Source organism: Petaurus breviceps, unplaced genomic scaffold, assembly GCF_028583685.1.
Source record: "Petaurus breviceps papuanus isolate PSGF00001 unplaced genomic scaffold, PetGlider_PUasm1.0 37, whole genome shotgun sequence".
Taxonomy (NCBI): Eukaryota; Metazoa; Chordata; class Mammalia; order Diprotodontia; family Petauridae; genus Petaurus; species Petaurus breviceps.
In genome coordinates, this window is record NW_027186296.1 from 36,536,784 (window position 1) to 36,557,226 (window position 20,443).

At 39.7% G+C, this 20,443-nt stretch overlaps 1 protein-coding gene across 4 annotated transcripts in view; it reads right to left on the bottom strand.

Annotated features, from left to right (window-relative positions):
* The window catches only part of SMAD3 (SMAD family member 3), a 167,234-nt gene that overhangs the window by 140,902 nt on the left and 5,889 nt on the right, over window positions 1-20,443 (bottom strand). Inside the window, exon 1 of one of the 4 annotated variants that reach the window (XM_069098232.1) lies at window positions 13,553-14,035. The exons of the other annotated variants lie outside the window; for them this stretch is intronic. The gene's annotated coding sequence lies outside the window, so the exon portion shown is untranslated. Of the gene's footprint in view, window positions 1-13,552; window positions 14,036-20,443 lie in introns of those variants that run through there. 4 annotated transcript variants of the gene reach the window in all.

Genomic DNA, 20,443 nt, shown 5'->3' on the forward strand with positions numbered 1-20,443 from the left:
CTACCTGTAGAATTCACTGTATGAAAACAATTTTAAAAGAAGCAGCTCTCAATAATTCATATCAACATTCATTAAACACCCACCACAAGAAAGGTATTGTGCTTATCGAGAGAGTTACAAACATGGAAAGAGCACATGTCTTTGCCTTCAAAGAATTTGCAATCTGCCAATTTACAACATACCAAATAATCTACTACATACCAAAAAATCTACTAGTTGTGTAGCTTTATAAAAATTTTTAAAATTCTGGCCCAAAGATTTCCTATACATTCTAGATCCTCACAGCTGCTGATACCTTTTCTCCTCCAAACTGCAGTGTATTTATTCTGTATATAATAACATATGCATGGAGTTTCCCCTGAGAGGAAGCTTCTTTAAAGAAATACTGTTTTATATGTTTGTGCATCACTAATGCCTAATATACAATGGGCATTTAATAAATATTTATTACTTGACGGTATGGCACTCTCGTTGAGGAAACACTGCCAATTTATTGTCTTAAATTTAAGATTAGCAATTTATAGCTATAAAGCAATTTAGATTAGTAATTTATAATGTGAAAGACTTGCTTGGGAACACCAAGAATTTAAGTAAATCGCCTAATTTCAATAGGCAGTATGTGTCAGAGTTGGGACTTATAATCTAATGAAAGCCTGGTCAGCCAAGACTTCAATCTCAACTGCAAATCTGACTCAGTCAACTGGGGTCAGATAATTTGTTCTGCAATGATTCAGTTTTCTCAATAAAGTTCGTGAAAGAGACAGACAACAACACACACACACATACAGTGGCCAAAAGGCAAAGCAGAAAGATTCTTGGATCAAAAGTCCTTTGTAAGCATTGTTATTTCATCACTATCTTAGCAGAAACCACTTCCCACATTAGCCCCAACATACATCAACTACTTAGCCCACAAGAGAGCTAGAAATATGACCACACTTCCCTTTTGTAAGCAGGTTGGTAAATATCTGACAGGCAATGGTAAATATTGGAGACCACTAGTAGAGATAGGAATTTAGGACACATTCCATTGGCTACATATAAGAATCATGGATACCCCTGGGCAGCTGGTGAGCCTCTCTTCTCTCCCTGCCCCCTTCTCCATAAAAGAGCAAATCCATGAAGATACTGGAAGCTTTCAGGAGCCAGGAGCAGCAGCCACACCAACCTCATACCAGGGAGGAGTAGAGCTGCTTCACACCCAGACTTACCTGGCCAAAATCCTAGAAATCCAAGAAAAGGTTTTCAAAGAAAGCAGGTTCTTACTGCTTCTCAAAAGGGCACCCAATCTCTTCACCAATAGGAAGGGGAGCCAGACAGAGCAAGAGTATGTTTTTATTAAAGTCTACTTTTCCCCCAAAGAGATGGTGGAGTCTGGGGGGCAAGGAATGCATGGATTGCAACTGCCTGAGCCGAATAGTAAAGCTACTGCAAATAACTTGGAAAACCTCCATTTAATGGCCTTGAGATGCAAGGAAAGTCTTCTCAGCCACCCCAGTTCCTCCTATATTAATGAATAATGAAATGAAAGCATTAGACCACAGGCATAATAAGGAATTTCTCTCGATTGGTGCTAGTAGACAAGGTGGAAGTTCGTTACCAGACTATCATGACATAAGTGCACTGGACCTACATCTGGTACTAGAAGACAGGTAAACAATGTGTGGACTAGCTAAAGATTTCTTTACTACTGAACACTTCTGGAATTCTCATTTTTTTCCTCCAATGGTAAGACTTTCAGAGAAAAATCCACCCCAAATTCAAAGCATCCAGATTATGCAAAAAATACTCAATGCAAAATTTAAATGCAAGAAATTTCAAAGCTGAAATACTGAAAGAACCCTTTGAGAAGAAGGGCACTTTTAAACTAAGCACTTAAGATTCCCTCCCCCTTCCTCACCTCACCACCTCAAGCAAGTTTCATCATCACTTTAGAAACAGGAAAGTGAAACTTCCAAGGGCAGTGGGGTGGGGTTGGGAGGACTGAAATGACTGGTCTAGAGTCACAAAACATGTTACTGACAGTCATAGAAACCAGGTGTCCTTTTACCCCTCCTAAATCACCCTCCTCCCTCACTTTCCCTCTCCCCCACCTGCCTCATAATGCTTCTTCAAAATCTGTCCCATAGTACAGAAAAATTCAAAATCTCATCCCCTTAATATACATGGGTTCAGACACCTAGGACTAGAATCTGGGGTCAATGTTATGGCTTTAAAGGTTTGAAAGAACAAACAGGAGCTTCTTAGAAGAAAGCTTCTTTCTTCAATGTTGCGTTTTTAACAGGAATGAGGTCAAGGCTTCCACAAACTTCCAAGTCCCTTTTGAGTTATATGTGAAGATCCAGGTCAGGTTAGGGTAAGGAGGATATAGTTTTATTCTGTATCCACAATTTTGCATGCAAGAACACTATATTGTCTCATGTGTTAGTTATGGGATCATAGAATGTTATAGTTGAAATGAGTCTCAGAGATTATCTGTTCCACCCCATTCATAGGAGGCGGTGTGGAACAATGGAAAGATCACTGACTCGGGAGTCAGAGGAACTGTGTTCAAATCCTGACTGATGTGTACTACCTGAGTGGCCTTGGGAACCTAACTTCACTGGTCCCTGGTTTCCTTATCTGTAAAATTAGAGAGTTAGACTAGACAACCCATGAGATCCCAGCTAGCCCTAGATGTGTGTGATCCTTTGATACATGCTAGCTAAAATGGAAAAAAGAGGAAGGAGACCCATTAAGTTATTACAGTAATCTAGATATGAAATGATACGGAAGGTATAGACAGTAAGAGGATTTGAGAAGAGGACCAACAAAAGAGAAGGCTGAAATGCATCTGTATTTCCCATTAGTCTATCATGAAGTCTAGGGTATAACTAGATTTTAAGCTCCTTAAGGACCCTGATCTGGATTTAACCTAAAGTTAGTATCTTTCCCCCAATTCATCATAGTAGGACTCTAGTAAATGACTATTGAATTGACCTGAAAGAAGTGAACTGTTCTTTTGTTGTGGTCCACTTGTGCATGACTCTTGGCAACCCCATTTGGGGCTTTCTTGGCAAAGATACTAGAGAGCTTTGCCATTTCCTTCTCTAGTTCATTTTTACAGATGAGGAAACTGAGGCAAACAGAGATAAATGACTTGCCCAAGTATCTGAGGCCAGATTTAAATTCAGGAAGTCTTACTGACTTCACTGGCACTCTACCCACTGAGCCATCTAGCTGCCCCAGCGACTAGAAGGAGAAGGGGGCAGGGAGAGAAGAGAGGCTCACCAGCTGCCCAGGGGTATCCATGATGTCTAAATGAGTTCATCCTGACCCTTCACTCCACCCTCCTTCACTCCCCTATGCACAAGCATACCCCTTCATATCTCCTTTCTATCTATAGAAAAGGAGGAAATGCCTCCTGTTCTATTTATATAATGACCAACAAAAGGTGGCGGTTTGAATGCCACAGTAAAAGCTGAAATTCTCCAAGGGATAGCCAGCTTCAGTCCCAATTTATATGTGACTTTTCTTCTAACTGCAGTCTTTAGTCCCTCTGGGCTACTGTGGGAGTTCAAAATGGTCTGTGGCAGCTATGTGGTTGTACAGTTCATTAGTGGTTGCAAAAGGACATCTCTTTAAAAAGCAATACCCATAGAGAGAAACAGGTATACAAAGGAAAAAACTCCTCACCATTGGCTGCGCCCCATTTTTCTTTTTTGTTTGTTTTTGAAGAGGGGGTGGACAATGGTGTGCATTTGAATCAATACTATATTCAGGCAGAAGATTTGGAGCTTCTCATCTAAACCCCTCATTTTATAATGAATGAACTGAAGAGGTTATTTCCTCAAGGTTACACAGAGGTAGTAAGCAACAGGGCTTGGGATACAAACCCAGGTTCTTTGACTCATTCCAGGAGACCAAAACTCCTTGAGAAAAGCAATTTTTTAGGACTTCAAATAAAATTTTGTTTTGAAGGGGGGGAGAGCAAGATGAAGAAGAAGGCAAAGACAGGAAGGGTAAAAGAAAAAGAGTGAACTAGGCAAGATTTTACCAACTTTTGTGAATTCAACTGGAGTAAGAGGAGTTATTTGGGGTCGTATGCAGGTTCTTTAATTACAGGGTAGAAATCATCCACAAGCCCATTGGCGTGTTCCACTCACTTACCACAATCATAACAAAGGTCAATGCACATGTTGTAAGGGAATTGGGGGTGGGGAGAGGATGACAAGAACTTGGGGCAAGTGGTTTAGCAATGGCATAAGAGGATTGGGGGGCAGAGTTAATTGCCTTTGTTTTTCTCCCTTCCTCTGCTCTTTCCAAAATTCTTTGCAGGGCAGGAGTCCAATAAAATCTCACTACTGACTCTGCCAAAAACATTTAGGGGGGCTACAGCTTGGATAAAAATAGTGTTTTTTAAAAAATTTAAAACAGACAAATCATGTTAAACAGTCTGTCATTCTAAGATGAAGGACGTCAGTACTGATAATTAATTCAACTCTGCATTTATTAAGCACCTCCTGTGAACAAAGTCACTGTGCGAGTCACTGGGGTGAGAGACAAAGTTCAGATAAAGACACAGTTACTACTCTCGTGCATATTTCCATTTGGTAGGGAAAAAAGACATACCCTAACTAATGACACAGGACTCCCCTGAGAAAACTACCCTCCAGCCAAACTTGTACACGGCCTGCATCCCCAGCTTCTGGGTTTTTGAGGCTGTCCCCCATGCCTGAAATGCCTGAAATGCTCTCTTTCCTCACCTCTACAACTGCCAGGAAACCAAATTTCCCTTCAAGGCCCAGCTCAAGGACTATTCTTCAACAGGCCTGTGCTGAATTTTCCGGTTTTTTGGAAGCACCATTCACCCCAAATAACTGTATTTATCTTGCATATATCCTGTATGTACCTATCTGTGAACATGTTATATCCCTCAGCAAAATTTAAGTTCCTTAAGGACGGCTGCCAGGAGACTTTTACATTTATAGTTCCAGTATCTAGTAGAGTGCCCAGAACATGTTATTCAGTTGTTTTTCAGTCCTGTGCGACTCTTCCTGACCCCATCTGGCAATTTCTTGACAAAGGTACCAGAGTGGCTTTTTCCTTCTCGTTGTACACATGAGGAAGTTGAGGCAAACAGGGTGAAGTGACTTGCCCAGGGTCACACAGTTAGTAAGTGTCTGAGTCTTGATTTGAACTTAGATCTTCCTGATTCCAGGTCTGGCGCTTTATTCACTATGCCACTTAGCTGCCCAGCCTAGCATATAACAGGCCTTAATAAATGCTTGCTAGTCAATTAATACTTTGATTTGGTAACTGTAACAATAACTCATATTTATGTAGCATTTTATTTATTATTTAAATAATACATGGCTGATATATTAGAGGAACGCTAAACAAAGTACTATGTGAGATCAGAGAAATGAAAGATTTTTAGTAAGTAAATCATGAAAGGCTTCAAGGGAAAACCAGTGGAAGAGGAAGCATGTGGAAGTGGGTGCAGTCCTTAAAGCACACTCGGGATTTGTCCTTCCTGGTGGGTTATACAGAGGATACAAAGATATTCCTTGCCTGGTTCCAATCTAATATGTGGAACTTTGAAAGCCTATTTCCAACCACAAGGGCCTGAGGCACTGATATTATATAATGACAAAGTATCTTCCAATTGGCTGTGGGGCTAGAACTGATGATTCAGGAGGTACTGACCCAGAACGAACTTCACAAACAAAAAAGGAAAGCCTGAGGATTTCTCAGTCTCTTTTCCTTCCTGGTATTGGGAGAAATAGAACTGCTATGAGCCACTGGATGGAGGAGAAGAGTGGCTGCTCTATCCCCACCTGGTTACCATATGCCCATGAGCATATGACACTTCTGTTTCTATTGCATTCAGTCTTTCCTGATCTTCGGTGAATGAGTATCCTGAGATGAAATTGTTCAAATGGTGTCCTTTCGAGTTTGGGAGATCCTAAGTTTCCATCAGAGACAGCAGAAATCCCACCAGTGACCAGAGACAGTAGCAGAATCCAACATCAGGGGAAAGGGAAGCCCTGGGAGGGTAATGATGAAAGTCAGTAACCTGAAGATGGCGGAAAAGAATACAACCCTTGAAGAGAGAAGGGTGGTTAGGCTATGGACTCTAGAAAGGCACTGAAACTCAGGGCCCAGAAGAAAGCTACATTTAAGGGGAACTTTAATAAGATACAATGGGAAAAAGCAATTTCTTGGGCCAAAAGTTGAGAGGTACCTCCTTGCTACATGTATTCTCTTTGTACCCCACTGCCATAAATATGAGCCCACTGTACCCAGGGACTTGAAGGTTTGTCTTTTTTTAAAGCAATTGGGGTTAAGTAACTTGTTCAAGGTTACACGGCCAGTTATTTCTGGGTGTGGTGCTAAGTATCAGAGCCTGGATTCGATCCCAGGTCATTCCGACTCTGGGGCTGGTGCTCTTACTCACTGAGCCACCTGGCCACCCCAGGATTTGTATGTTTAATGAGCAAATGAGCCCTTAGTTTGGGGGAGGGAGATGCTGTTTCTGTAACAAATGTCATTACCTGCCTATTAAATACTCTTTTTGAAAGCTACATAAGTCTAGCTGATATTCAATGGGTTAGGGTTACTAATAGGGGCTCATTAGCAACTGGACTAAAAATATCTAGAATACTGAGGAGTAGTAGTCCTTGCCTTCTGGGTACCTGACCTTTCAATGGGAGCAGGGGTTAGGGAAGTAATCCCACCCATCCAGGACCATTACAGTAGTGTCTGAGTTGTGTTCAGGGATGGTAGAAAGTCAGTAGGCAAAAGAGCCAATCTGAACAGGGAAGCAAGGACATACCAGGCACAGAGCAAAGCCAAAAATTAGGCACAGATAGGGGGAGGGGAAGAGAGCAGCCCACATGGTCTGAATCAGCAAAGTACCCTGACAATGTAGAATGACAGCTCACTGAACTTTATTTGTCAGGAAGTCAGTGAAGATTTTTGTGCAGAAACTCCTTTCCTTCTTGGCAGAAATGGGGCATTATGGGTGTGGAATACTGTATATGTCACAAGACTCAGCTGATGTGTTGGTTAGTTTTGTTGAACTGCTTTTTACCCTCTGTTTCTCCTTAATTTTTTATTGCAAGATGTAGCTCCCCAAGAAGGGGGTGGGTGAAGAGGGTGATATATTAGGAAATGAAGATGATATAAAAACAAAAGATATCAATATAGATTTTAAATTAGTAACTTTTAAAAATCTTATTTTGCAGAGCAGTGATACGACCAGATGTAAGAGTCATACCAGTTCCATCTGGTAAATACTTAATATGGTCTTTACTTCTTTTTCACAGGGACTGAATGGATTTGAACAGTGAGAATTCCACGTTAAGCATACAGTTGACACACAAAAAAGATTTACCTCCTTCTTCCCCTGGCATCAAAGGAAGAACAGGAGACCAGCAGTCAGAATCAAATCTCAAATCTCTGGGTTCTAGATTCAGTTTTGATACTCACTAGCTATGTGTACATGTCAAATGTCAAATCTATGTCTATCTGTCAAATCACTTAAATCTGTTTCGATTTCCTCATATGCTAAACTTCCTAAATCCCTAACAACTGGGATTGTTAAAAAATGGAGTGGGCTACGGGGAACTGAGAGGATAAAGCAATGAATTCTCTAGTACTAGAAGCCAGATGACCACTTACCATGGATGACATAGAGGAGTTTCAGGATTTGGGTATGAACTAGAAATACCTTCCAACATCTTATGTAACTAGTTCTGTAATTACCTGATGTTACCTTACTTGACTCTCAGGAATATTTTGAGGATGAAATGAAATAACAAATACAAAGAGCTTTGATAAAATCAAAAAGTACTATACAAGGGCAAACTAAATTAGTATAAAGTATTCACTTTATGCCTGGCTGCATCTAGTGGACCAGCAGTAAACTCATATTTATTAAAGACCTACTATGTGGTAGGCACTATGCTAATTAAACATGAGACAGCAGCCTCAGATTATAAAATGCTTAGAGTTGAGCACATTTCTATGTTGTACAGAATACCACCAATTCAGATGGAGAGAACTATTATAATGAATAAACTGAAATTTTTATTATGAAGTCTCATCTCTAATTGGGAGAGTTGAGTTTTAATGCAGAAATTTAGCTTCCTTGGACTACAGCAGGTGCAGCATCAAATATTTATTAAATACCTCAACCACTTGCAGAGAAGGTAGTTAGGTGGCATAGAGGATAGAGCACTGGACCTAAAGTCAGTAGGACCTGAGTTCAAATTTGGACTCACACATTTACTACTTCTGTGACCCCAAATGGGGTCATGAACTCAACAACATGGTAGGCATCAACATATGAAGATTCAGTTGAATTCACTAAACATTTATTAAGGCCCTATTATGGCAATGTGCCAGATGATGAGGTCTCTGATGACAAGACAACAGCCAATTCCCTCAAGGAGTTTAGAGTTTAGATCCTCCTTCAGGTAGAAGACAGACCCTGTCCTTGAGGAACTTAAAATCTAGTTGGGAAGACAGTTCAAACCTGTAAAGATAAATAGTCACAAGTTGCTGAGACAACTCAAACCTGCCTGTAAAGATAAACTACAACATGGAGCTTAATTTATTGGAATAATGTAGAGCCTAAAGATAAAACTCAAGACCTGGCATCCCAAGACAGTTTGTCGAATCTATCTACCTCTCTCTATTCACAGATGCTCATCACCAAGTTAACTGAAGGGCTGGAGTTGCTAGTATTTTACTTTTTGTCCTTCTTCAGTCATGTCCAACTCTTAGTGACCCCATGTGGGTTTTTGTTTTGTTTAATTAATTTATTTATTTATTCATTTATTGCCTTTTAGAGGGCAATTGGGGTTAAGTAACTTGCCCAAGGTTACACAGCTAGTTTTTTTGTGTGGGTGTTAAGTGTCTGAGGCTGGAACTGAACTCGGGTCCTCCTGACTCCGAGGCCAGCTCTGCGCCACCTAGCCGCCCTTTTATTTTGTTTTCGCAAAAATACTGGAGTGGTTTGCCACTTCCTTCTCCAGCTTATCTGACAGATGAGGAAACCGAGGTAGACAAAGTCAGATGACTTGCCCTTGGTCACACAGTTAGTGTCTGAGGCCAGACTTAAACTCAGGAAGAGGAGTCTTCCTCATTCCAGGCCCAGCACTCTATGCACCACACCACCTAGCTGACACTGTTTTACTTTAACAGGTCTTAAAGACCATGGACTACATCCAAGAGGGAGCACCCACACCTATAAACAGACCTTTGATGTATTAAAGTAACTATTATCAAGAACCTTAGCAATTAACCCAAGCATTCCTACTAATAATGATGTACTCTCTGTATGCAGAATGAGCTTTCTTATGTGATGGTAAGTAAAACCAGATTTCAACCAAGTTCAGAGAGTCTAAGGCAGAGTTCTTATCCAAGGGTCCATAAATCCGGTCTATGGACAGTTTTCAGGCAACCTGTACCTTTGGACAGGAGATAAAATTACACCTTTCTTTTCACTAACTTCTCATTGAAATGTTTCATTTCCTCCAATGATTTTAAAACAAGGACTCTGAGAAGTCTGTAGGGCTCACCAGACTGAAAAAGGAGTATACCACAACAAAAGCTGCCAAGAGGGTCTACAGCCACTCCCAGACCTTTGATTTCACTAGGGTAGGGAGTTTCCCAGTTAGGAAACTTCCTCTACTAATGCAGATTGGGAATTAATCTGCAATTTAGTCTTAGAGAACTGTGTAGGGAACTGTAAGATTAAGTGACTTGCTCAGGGTCATACAGCCAGTCTCTAAATATGTATCATCCCTTGGATTTGAACCCAAATATTTGAACTCATTATTATCCATTAGAACATGCTGTCCCAGTTTTCAGATGAAGAAATTAAAACTATCTATAATCATATGAAAAAATGCTCTAAATTACTATTGACTGGAGAAATGCAAATCAAAACAGCTCTTAGGTACAACATCACACCTATCAGATTGGCTCTCATGACAAAACAGGGAAATGGTAAATGCTGGAGAAGATGTGGGGAAAATTAGAACACTAATTCATTGTTTGGTGGAGTTTTGGACTGATTCAAACATTCTGGAGAGCAATTTGGGACTACAGCCAAAGGGCTATAAAAAATGTACATACCCTTTGACCCAGCAATACCACTTCTAGGTCTGTATCCCAAAGAGATCATACAAATGGGAAGAGGACCCATATATACAAAAATATTTATAGCAGCTCTCTTTGTGGATGACCAGGAACTGAATGTTGAGGGGATGTCCATCAACTGGGGAATGTTGATGGTATATGAAGCTGTGGTATATGAATGTAATGGAATACTATTGTGCTATAAGAAATGATAGGATAGGTAGGCAGACTTCATAAAAACCTGGAAAGACCTGAATGAACTGATGCTGAGTAAAGTGAACAGAGAACCAGAACTTTGTACACAGCAACAGCCACATTGTGCAATGACTGACTTTGATAGACTTATCTCTTCTTAGCAAGGCAAGGATCCAAGACAACTTCAAAGAACTTATGATGGAAAATGCTGTCCACATCCAGAGAAAGAACTATGGAATCTGGATGCAGATTGAAGCATGTTATTCACTCTCTCTCTTTTGTCTTTTTTTTTTGTTTGTTTCTTCTTTCTCATGGTTTCTCCCATTAGTTCTAATTCTTCTTTACAACATGACTAATATGAAAATAGGTTCAATATGAATGTATATGTAGAGTCTATATCAAATTACACCTGATCTTTGGTTGGGGTAAGGGAAGAGATGGGGAGAAAATTCAGAACTCAAAATCTTATGGAATTGTTGAATGTTGAAAACTAAAAATTAATTAATTACTAAAAAAAAAAAAGAATATGCCGCCTCTCAGTTTAAGTATTTGTTACTGTGAACTAGATATTTCAGCAACAGTACAAATTTCTAGTAAGGTGAGAACAATATTGAGAGACTTGAATCTAATAGTGAAGCAGCAACATTGATCAAAATTTCCTGGATAATTATCCAATTCTGTCCTTTATTTTTTACTGGTAGCTTTAATCTCTATTATCATCTCTTAGTAATAAACCATTCAGTCTGTTTATTGGTGATTTGCCCAGGGTCACACAGCTACTAAGTGTCAGAGGATGGACTTGAACTCATAAGGATGAATGTTCCTAATTCCAGCCCAGTACTTTATCCACTGAGCCACCTAGCTGCCCTCAAAAAGCATTATGGCCCAAATTTGGATCTAGTGACCCACAGATTAAAACCAATCAGGGTTCCTGTGAGGACAAAATGAGATATTTGTGAATTGTTTAGTATAGGGTCTAGAACATAGTAGGTGCTACATAAAAATGTTATTATTATTGTTGTTATTGTTATTATTAAATTATGGGTAAAATGAGCTAATCTCTCCAGTTCACACTGTCTCTCCTGTGCTACAGAAACAAGACCTTCCAGTCACAGAAATATCCAAAAGGCTGGTATCAAAGCTAATCATTCCCATTCCCACAATGCAAAGCTAAATCCTGGAAAATAAGGGAACACGGGACTGCCATTAACCAGCATGGGCAATCAAAAAATTCTGCTTTTTTGCTCTTAAAACTTGATGGCATGGGTAGCTATATCAACATAAAAACATGAGTCATGGCATTTCTCCTTCTGAATCCCTAACAGTCCCCCTCCTCCTTGGTGGCACTGATTCATAAAAGTTTGTTTTCAATACATTTATTTTTAGTCCCTTGAACAATTAAAGAAAGGATGGGTGGAGGTGGGGGGTGGGGAGGGCAGTGCCACCTAAGAATCTGTATTGTTTCCCTTTCAATATTTTGATTGGACCCCTTTTTTGCAAGTCAACACTTTACTTATATTAATTCAAGAAACATGTAAATAGCGCCTACTGTGTGCAAGGTTCTGTGAGGACCTTTATACCAACCAGCCCATTTCAGACCCAAAGGAACCACTCTTGAATGCTGGGGCTTTGTTTCCTGCTAGGGTTTTCTGGGTTGTTTTTTTGTTTTCTTTTTTTTTTTCTTTTTTTTAGTTGAGGTGTTTGAACACTGATAAATGGCAACAGCCCTGGGGAGGGGAGACCCAGGAGCAGGCAAGGTGGTGGTGGTGGTTGTTGTTTGTTTTTTTTTAAATTAAAGGGCTAAGCAAGATCCAGCTGCTTTCACTCCATACCACACCTCTCCAGGAGAACCAGTTTTTTAGTCACATATTCATGGAGAAGAGGACATCTATGAAGGGGAGAAAAAAAGCTCACAGCAGGGAAGGTTCTAATCAAAAGGAAAAACCTGATTTCCATCATAAGCCCCTGCTTTCAGTCACTTGCAAAGACTCAAAAAGTCCTTCCTGGCTCAATTATTCTCTCTTTGGTCTCAACCCAGAGGTGATTTTTAAGGGAAAAAATGCCTTTGGGCATTTTTTCAGTTCTGACAGGGTAAAAACAGACTTTAAAAAAATATCCAAAAAGTATTACTATTTTTTAAGTTCAGTAAAAAATGGTTATACTGAGAACTACAACTTGGCAGGGAAGTAACTGGTGATGTCACCCACTCCTCCACCGGTTGTGGAAGCTGACTGACTGGGTCTGTAAGCCGGCGGCAGGCCTAAAGGACCAGCTCCTGTCCAGCACCACTTAGAATCAGTGAACTACAAAGCATTTTGGACAATACAGCTGGCAGATTTACCCAGCAAGTGTTGCAGGATACAGGAAAACTCAAGACTTCTGGGGGAAACTTTACCTTTTACATTTCCTCACTGATGTTTAAACTTGTAACCTTCATGTGGCCTCACAAAAGGCCCATGCTTACGCAAGAAAATATAGCATTTCTTTATATAGATACATGAAAATAAATAAAGGAAGTGCTCTTGGTAAACTTTTTCACATGTGTGCTCTTTTTTTCCAAATGTATCCTCTATGATGCCTGACTCACATGTGACCATGTGGGGCATCCGTGGGTCACTAGTTTAAGAAAATTGCCAGGTCTTTAAGAAAATTAAAAACTGCAAGAAAAGGACAAAGCTCACCTTCCTATAGCCAAAGAAATGTCTTTGCCTAGCAATTAGAGGGAGCTGAATATTCCATTTTAAAGTAAAATCTAATTAAGACTAATGTGGGGGAGGGGGCAGGGAAAGAACAATCTACATTCTCTGAAAACTCTGATTTATAATTCTATCATTTCAGCTACACACATTAATTTGCTCTAGATTGACAGTGTTTCTTCCCCCCCCCCCTCCCCTCCCTTCTTTTTTTGGAGGGCAATTGGGGTTAAATGACTTCTTGCCCAAGGTCACAGGCTATTTTTTGTGTGTTAAGTGTCTGAGGTCGGATTTGAACTCAGGTACTCCTGACTCCAGGGCTGGTGCCACCTTGCTGCCCCCAGACAGCATTCCTAAATGGAAGTATAATCTGGGAGTGGTAGTCCTCACAATCCTTACTACTACTGGGAAGCTGAGGTTGAAGTGGATCACTTGAGCTGAGGAGTTCTGGGATTCCGTGGGCCAAAGTCGATGATGCGTCTGCTCAAAGTCTAGCACCCATATAGTGAGCCCCACTGGAATCTAGCACTCACCAGGTTGTGTAAGGAGGGCTAAGTCAGTCCAGGTCACAAACAGAGAAGGTCGAAGCTTCCATGCTTGTCAGCACTGGGGATCAGGTCCAGAATGGCTGAAATACCTCCAGTCATTGCTGTTGTTCTTCATGACTCCATCTGGGGGTGTTCTTGACAAAGATAATGCAGTGGTTTGCCATTTCCTTCTCCAGCTTATTTTACAGATGAGGAAATTGAGGCAAAAAAGATTAAATGACTTGCCCAGGGTCACAGAGCTAATAAGTGTCAGGGGCCCAGTATGAACTCAGATCTTCCTGACTCCAAGCCTGATGCTCTAGACATTGCACCACCAAGATGCTCATGAGATAGAAAGACCCAGTTTCAAGCAGATAGAGAAAAAGAGACAGGCATATATATGTATATAAATACATATACAGGGGCGGCTAGGTGGGGCAGTGAATAGAGCACCAGCCCTGGAGTCAGAAGGACCTGAGTTCAAATCTAGCCTCAGACATTCGACACACTTACTAGCCATGTGACTTTGGGCAAGTTAACCCCCCCAAAAAATAAATAAATATATATATGTATATATATACATATATATACACACACATATACATACATATATACACAGACATATCCACATACACATATATGCATATATAATAAATGGAGTTTATAGGTCCTTTAATGATTAAGAATTATTTGTAATTAGCTGACCCCTTGCTTGCATATAAATCATCACATCTCAAATCCCTGAAAATAAATTTAAGTACTTTTAATAAGTCTTCTGAAATCCTGCTACACAATTAATTTACCTTTATAGTTAGTGTGCATTCAAAAAAGTAGTTGTGTAGCAAACTTCAGACTGTTTTATCTGTATCTATCTGCACTACAGACAGTTTCTACTGTGTTTCCATTTCATAGTGTTCCCAAAGACAGAGATAGTCATCTAACTGATAAAATCCGCACAGCAAAAGCTTACCTATCCATGAGCTCAGTGAGGCACAGGAAACAAGCAAAAGACCACTGAGTGACCAAAAGAGATGTCATAAAATGAGCAGACTTCATTCATAAGAAAGGCCCTTACCTTGGCACAGAGCTGCTTTATTCTTATTTTATATGCAATTCTAGCCAGCCTCATTAACCGGTTTCTAAGTCCCTCAATTGCAAATATGAAGCCCAAACTACTGCTGGGAAGGGGGTGGGAGGTGGGGAATGGAGGGGAAAAGCTACCACCATCAGACAACAGGGAAAAGTGACAACTGACATATTCATAGCTAGGGAAGAGACTGAAAAACTATAAAAGTCAGACTCAAGAACTCAAAAAATACAAGCTTCTAGAGATCTTATAGAGAGAAGGCAAACTCCTAAACAACAGATCTTGGTGACTGTATTAAGGCACAATGAAATAGTACTATTAAGGCAAAGCAGGAAAAACCATGGCACTTGGAGTTAGGATGCTTAATTTCAAATCCTGGATTCACTATTTACTAGCAATATAACTTTGAGGAAATCACTTACCTACTTGGTGCCTCCGTTTCTCCATAAATTAAATGGAAAATAATACCTAAACTCATAGGGTTGTTTGAAGGACAAGATGATATATATAAAGTACCTTGCAACCAATCTAAAGGACTTAATATAATTTTTTTCAATGAAATCTTAGTCTAATAGAACACTACCTTGAGTTGTTCAAGTTTTTACCAGCAGAGAAAGTTCTGGCAGGTCCTACAAAACTGAAAAGGATTTCAGTAAAGACATGGTAATCAACTGTTTGTCTTTTAAACACATGACCCAGCTAAGTTTTGAAAAGCTCATTACCAGAGGATGGAACTGTATCAGGTGACAAATTCCTTTATCCAAAGTGACTTAGGAAACTCTACTAAGGTATGGAGAAATTATAACCTGCACTCCTGGAAAGTATCCATACATCACAGATCTTTGAAACAGCATCATCATAATTTGTTTTTTAATAATCCTGAGTTATCAAGAAACAGTTAAATTATGTTCTATTTTTTTAAGAAGGCAGGGAAGTATGCAATATACTTCAGAAAGGTTTGTACCTAAAGAGGTTAAAATAAATAGTCAATGCTTAGAAAGGCAAGCCCTCTGCTCTCTGGAAAAATTGCCTCTCCAAAACAATTCATTCCCTGGAGGTTCCAAAGTCTAGTAATATTCTGCTGAGAAACTATTTCTGGTTACTACTTATAGCAGGGGCCTCAAATAATAAACACTGACTTCTGCCATGCATTTTACATCATTACTTCTGCCATATATTTGTCATTTCTAAAAATGGTTAACCATTTAAGAACCAAGGGTATACCAGACCCCCAATGAATGGTTTTCTCTCTTTTTTCTTTATGCAAGAAGCCTTCTCAACATTAAGAAGTAAGCTGAACCATCTTTCCTTCTTTTCAGAAGTGAGGGGCTCCAAGTGTGAAACATTGGGTATATGGTCAGACCCAAGCTATTACATTTGTTGGAAAGGATGGAGGGTTCACTAGTTATGGAGGCAGGAGAGACTCAGAAAGGGCAGTGATGTGAAAACAAAACGTCAGTAAGAATTTTTTTTCAAAGAAATTGTATTGTTTCAATCCCTCCTCAACTCTCTCCCAAATAAGCCAGCTAAGGGAGGCACAATTTTTAGTACCAAGTGTTTTAGAAGTTAGCTAAAGGGTTTGGTTGGCATAAAAACATTACACATAGTGGTTATAATGGTAAAAAATAGGAAAAGTCACTCTCTTCCTGGGATCTTCTTTGGTCAAACATTTGAAAGAATCAAGCAAAGTGATACTAGCCTATAATTCCTGATACCTAAGAGGCTGAGACTGGCGGATGACTTGAGCTTGGAAATTTATGAGCTGCTGTGGGCTAAGGTGTCTATGCTAAGCTGACTAAGGAGGGGGTAAATCAGAGTAGGTCAAAGCTTCCAGGATCATCAGTGAGGCTGTAGGTGCTACCAGCCTGGGAGAAATCCTTCAAGAGATGGCCCAGACTACCCCCCCCAAAAAAAAAGAGGTGACTGGAGAACACCCTCCCAAATCCCCCAGCAATATCCAATTATTCCCTGGGATCATTTGAACCCAAGATGAGCTGAATGAACCTGCAGCTGAAGAAACAACAGACCTGCCCATAGCAACATAATTACCAAGCATTTCTTTGCAATCAAGTTGGTGCAACAGGATGCTTAAGCATCTGTAGACGTTACAACCAATCCACCTAGTTCTGCTTCTTCTGCCTTTACTAGCTTTCTAGTCTGTTCTCTTCCCGGCTAACCAATAAAATCAGATGTGGATAGGGGTAAGGTATGAATTGGGGGTGGGGAAGACAGTTACACAAGTACATCAAAGGAGGCAGGGACAAAAGTTAATTAGGACTATTCATGAGCCTTGTTGAATTGGAATACTGCATTCCAACCTTGGAGAATTTAATTGCATGGGGGGAGGGGTGAAGAATAAGATAACCAGGGATTAAATCTGATTTCAATTTAATTCCGCCATTGCTTGGTCCTATTTATTTCATAGAGGATCTCATGCAGAATGATGCCATTACTGTGCATCAAATGGCATTAGAATCTCCTAATAAATTAACAAGTGAAAATTAATGGTCACTCAGTCCATTAAATCTTGTTAATTTTATTTCACTTATAATAATACAGCAATCACAAGTTTATATTATTAAATCAATATTTATTTTTAAAGGACTCGTTTTAATTGAATTCCTGATGTGATAAGCCTGAACCAGATTCTCTGATTTCATCAACATCTTATATTTCTCATCACAACTAAATGGCTACAGGATTTGTGGGCCTTTTCTATTGCCGAAAATAATTTACTTTAAAATTAATGTCCTTGCAAAGAGGCCTTTTTTGTTTGTTTTAAACTGGCTTAAGAATCTCACATATTTTAAAAGCACATTTAAGATTTCTCTTTCCCAAAAGAGAGCCTTGAACTTGGAATGTGTGTTATTGTGAGGAAAGTGTTTTGTAAACAAAATGATATGTAAATATGAAAAATTATGAAGGAGATGACAAACTAAAACATAAAATTGTGAAATACAGGGCAAATACATCATTTCTCAGAATCTCTGTCATGACTCTGTTGTCTTCTGGTCTAAAAATTATTATTCTAGGGATAGCCAGTGATGATTTACTTGAAATTTCAAAAGGAGAACACAAAAGGACTATTTTTAAAACCATCCACATTCCAATAATTCTTACTATGCCCTCTATGTTGTTGTTTTGGGGTTTGTTTTTTTTTTCTTTTTGGATGGGGAAAGGCAGGGTAATTGGAGTTAAGTGACTTGCCCAAAGTCACATGGCTAGTAAGTGTTAAGTGTCTGAGACCGGATGCCACCTTCCTTACAAACTCAGATCAGCTGCCACCACATACAAAATTTACCTAAAAAATCAGAATTTATTTAAATCAAATTTCTCCCAGCTCATAACTCCTATCACTTCTTTTGTTTCCAGATGACTTCTCATGCCACAGGGAAGATATAGCAATGAAAAAAAAAACACCATATTTTTTTTAAGTATTTCCTTCTCCTTATTTCTCCTTTGATTATTATTTTATTAGTGTCTTGGGAAACCCCTCTAGCTTCAGATGATCAAAGGCCTAAACAGTTTTGTAAGAAAAGCGACCTCACTACGTGGTTGCTTACTTTAACTTTAACAGAATATTTTAACTCTGTGCTTTCCAGTTAAAACCTGGATGCTGTTGGCCAAATACTTTTAGTCTTCTTAAAAAGAACAAAGAAAGCTCAAACTCAGCTAATGAAGCAGAGATGACAACCACCGTGGGGAGTATGAGACCTGTCGAATTCTCTCTGGCAAGATCTCTAAAATTAGGAAAATATACAGAGGCCGCCAGCCTCTCATAAAACAAACATTCTTTGCTGGCTTTCTGGTGAGGAAGGGAGAGATTAGTGATTAGAGGAAGGGGACACTGTGAAACCAGCTACCTACTGATGTGGTAGGATGTCTATGAGGATTAAAACATTAAACTGATGAGCATCAAGCAAGTGGCCTAACTGGTATACATCAGCAATCAAACTGTATTCCAAACTCCAGGGCAAATGAGGTTTGGCTCCAAAAGCCTAGGAAGTTTAAGGTGGCAATCAATCAGATATTTATTAATTGCCTTGGGGATGATAATGACACTGTGGACAGAGTGCCAGGTCTCGAGTCAGGAAGACTTACTATCTTCTTGAGTTCAAATCTGGCTTCAGACACTTACTAGCTGGGTGACTTGGGCAAGTCACATAACCCTGTTTATCTCAGTTTACTCATCTGTCAAATGAGCTGAAGCAGAAAATAACAAAGCACTTCAGTATCTTTGCCAAGAAAACCCTAAATGGCGGTCACAAAGAGCTGAATGTGACTGGACTGACAGGTGCTTACTTTGGGCCAAGCACCATGCTGAGCACCTAGGATCCAAAAAAAAAATGCAAAAGATAATCTTTGCCCTCTAGGAGCTTACAATCTAATGGAAACATTAGTATTCAGAATCAGGTCTGTCCTCTCCTGGTTCTCTAATTCTAACCCATCCCAATCATAAGTTAGAAACACGGTCTGCTACAAAAAGAAAGGAACTGAACCAGGGAGGAAATCTGAAACTTAGTAGCAAGACAATCTTAAAAACTATCCACTCTAAAGCTCAGTCCACTAATGATATTTGAACTACCTTTCCCATGGGATGGCTGTGAGCATTCAATGATGATGATAATAGGCAGCATTTATGTAGTATTTTAAGGTTTGCAAAGCATTTTACATGTTATTTTATTTGAGCCCAAGATGATGGTATTATTTTCATTTTGCAGACAAGGTCTCTGAAGCTGACAACCTCTGTTAAATGACTTGCCCAGGGTCATACATCTGGAGAAAGCATTTGTAATGGTGATATGCCACATAAAATGTAAATTGCTATTACTAAGACTCAGCTTTCCTCTCTCCACTACTTCCTGGTGGTGTTTGCACCTTTGTGGTTAAGAAAGGTAGAAACAGTAAACTTCACTGACAGCCAGGAAGTAGTACTCAAGCCTAAAACTTGACAGTGAGGGTGGCACTCTAGGGATGAACTTATAAAGGGGAGGGCACTAAGTGAAGCCTTGCAAATGGGTGGCTTGTCTCCTTACTCAAGGACACTCCTCCTCCCTCATCATCTTCAATACCATTTATATAATATTTTAAGGCTCATAAAGAACTTTACAAATATTGTCTCTATTGTCACAGCTCTGGGAGGTAGGTGCTACTATCATCTGTCTACAGACAGAAGCTAAGTGATTTGCTCAGGTCACACAGCTATTAAGTATCTAAACTCAGGTCTACCTGACTCCAAGTCCAACACTCTGGCACTATGGCATCACCTAGATATCTCATTACAAACCTTGTCAGTTGTTCAGTTGTGTCTGTCTCTTTGTAACTCTATTTGGAGTTATGCTGACATTTCTGGAGTGGTTTGCCATTTCCTTCTCCAGTTCATTTTACAGATGAGGAAACTGAGGCAAATAGGATTAAGTGACTTGCTCAGTCACACAGCCATTAAGTTTCTGAGGCTGGATTTGAGCTCAGATTTTCCTGACTCCAGGTCTGGTGCTCTATCCACTCTGTCACCTAGATACCCCATTATAAATTTAGGAAGAAGGTTAATAGAAAATATGAAGTGGGGGCTTATAATATTCTTTTTTTAACTCACTGAGGGAAGGGTGACCTGTTAAACATGCTTTTATGGATTGGTAAGGTCTTGGTAATAGAATTGTAGATTTCGAGCTATAAAGGAATTAGTGGAGGACCTAGAAGTCACCTAGATCAGCCCTATCATTTTATAAATGAGAAGGAAGCCCAGAGAAGTGATGTGCCCAAGGACACACAGGTCATAAGCAGCAAAGCCAGCCTTGGAACCAACAAAC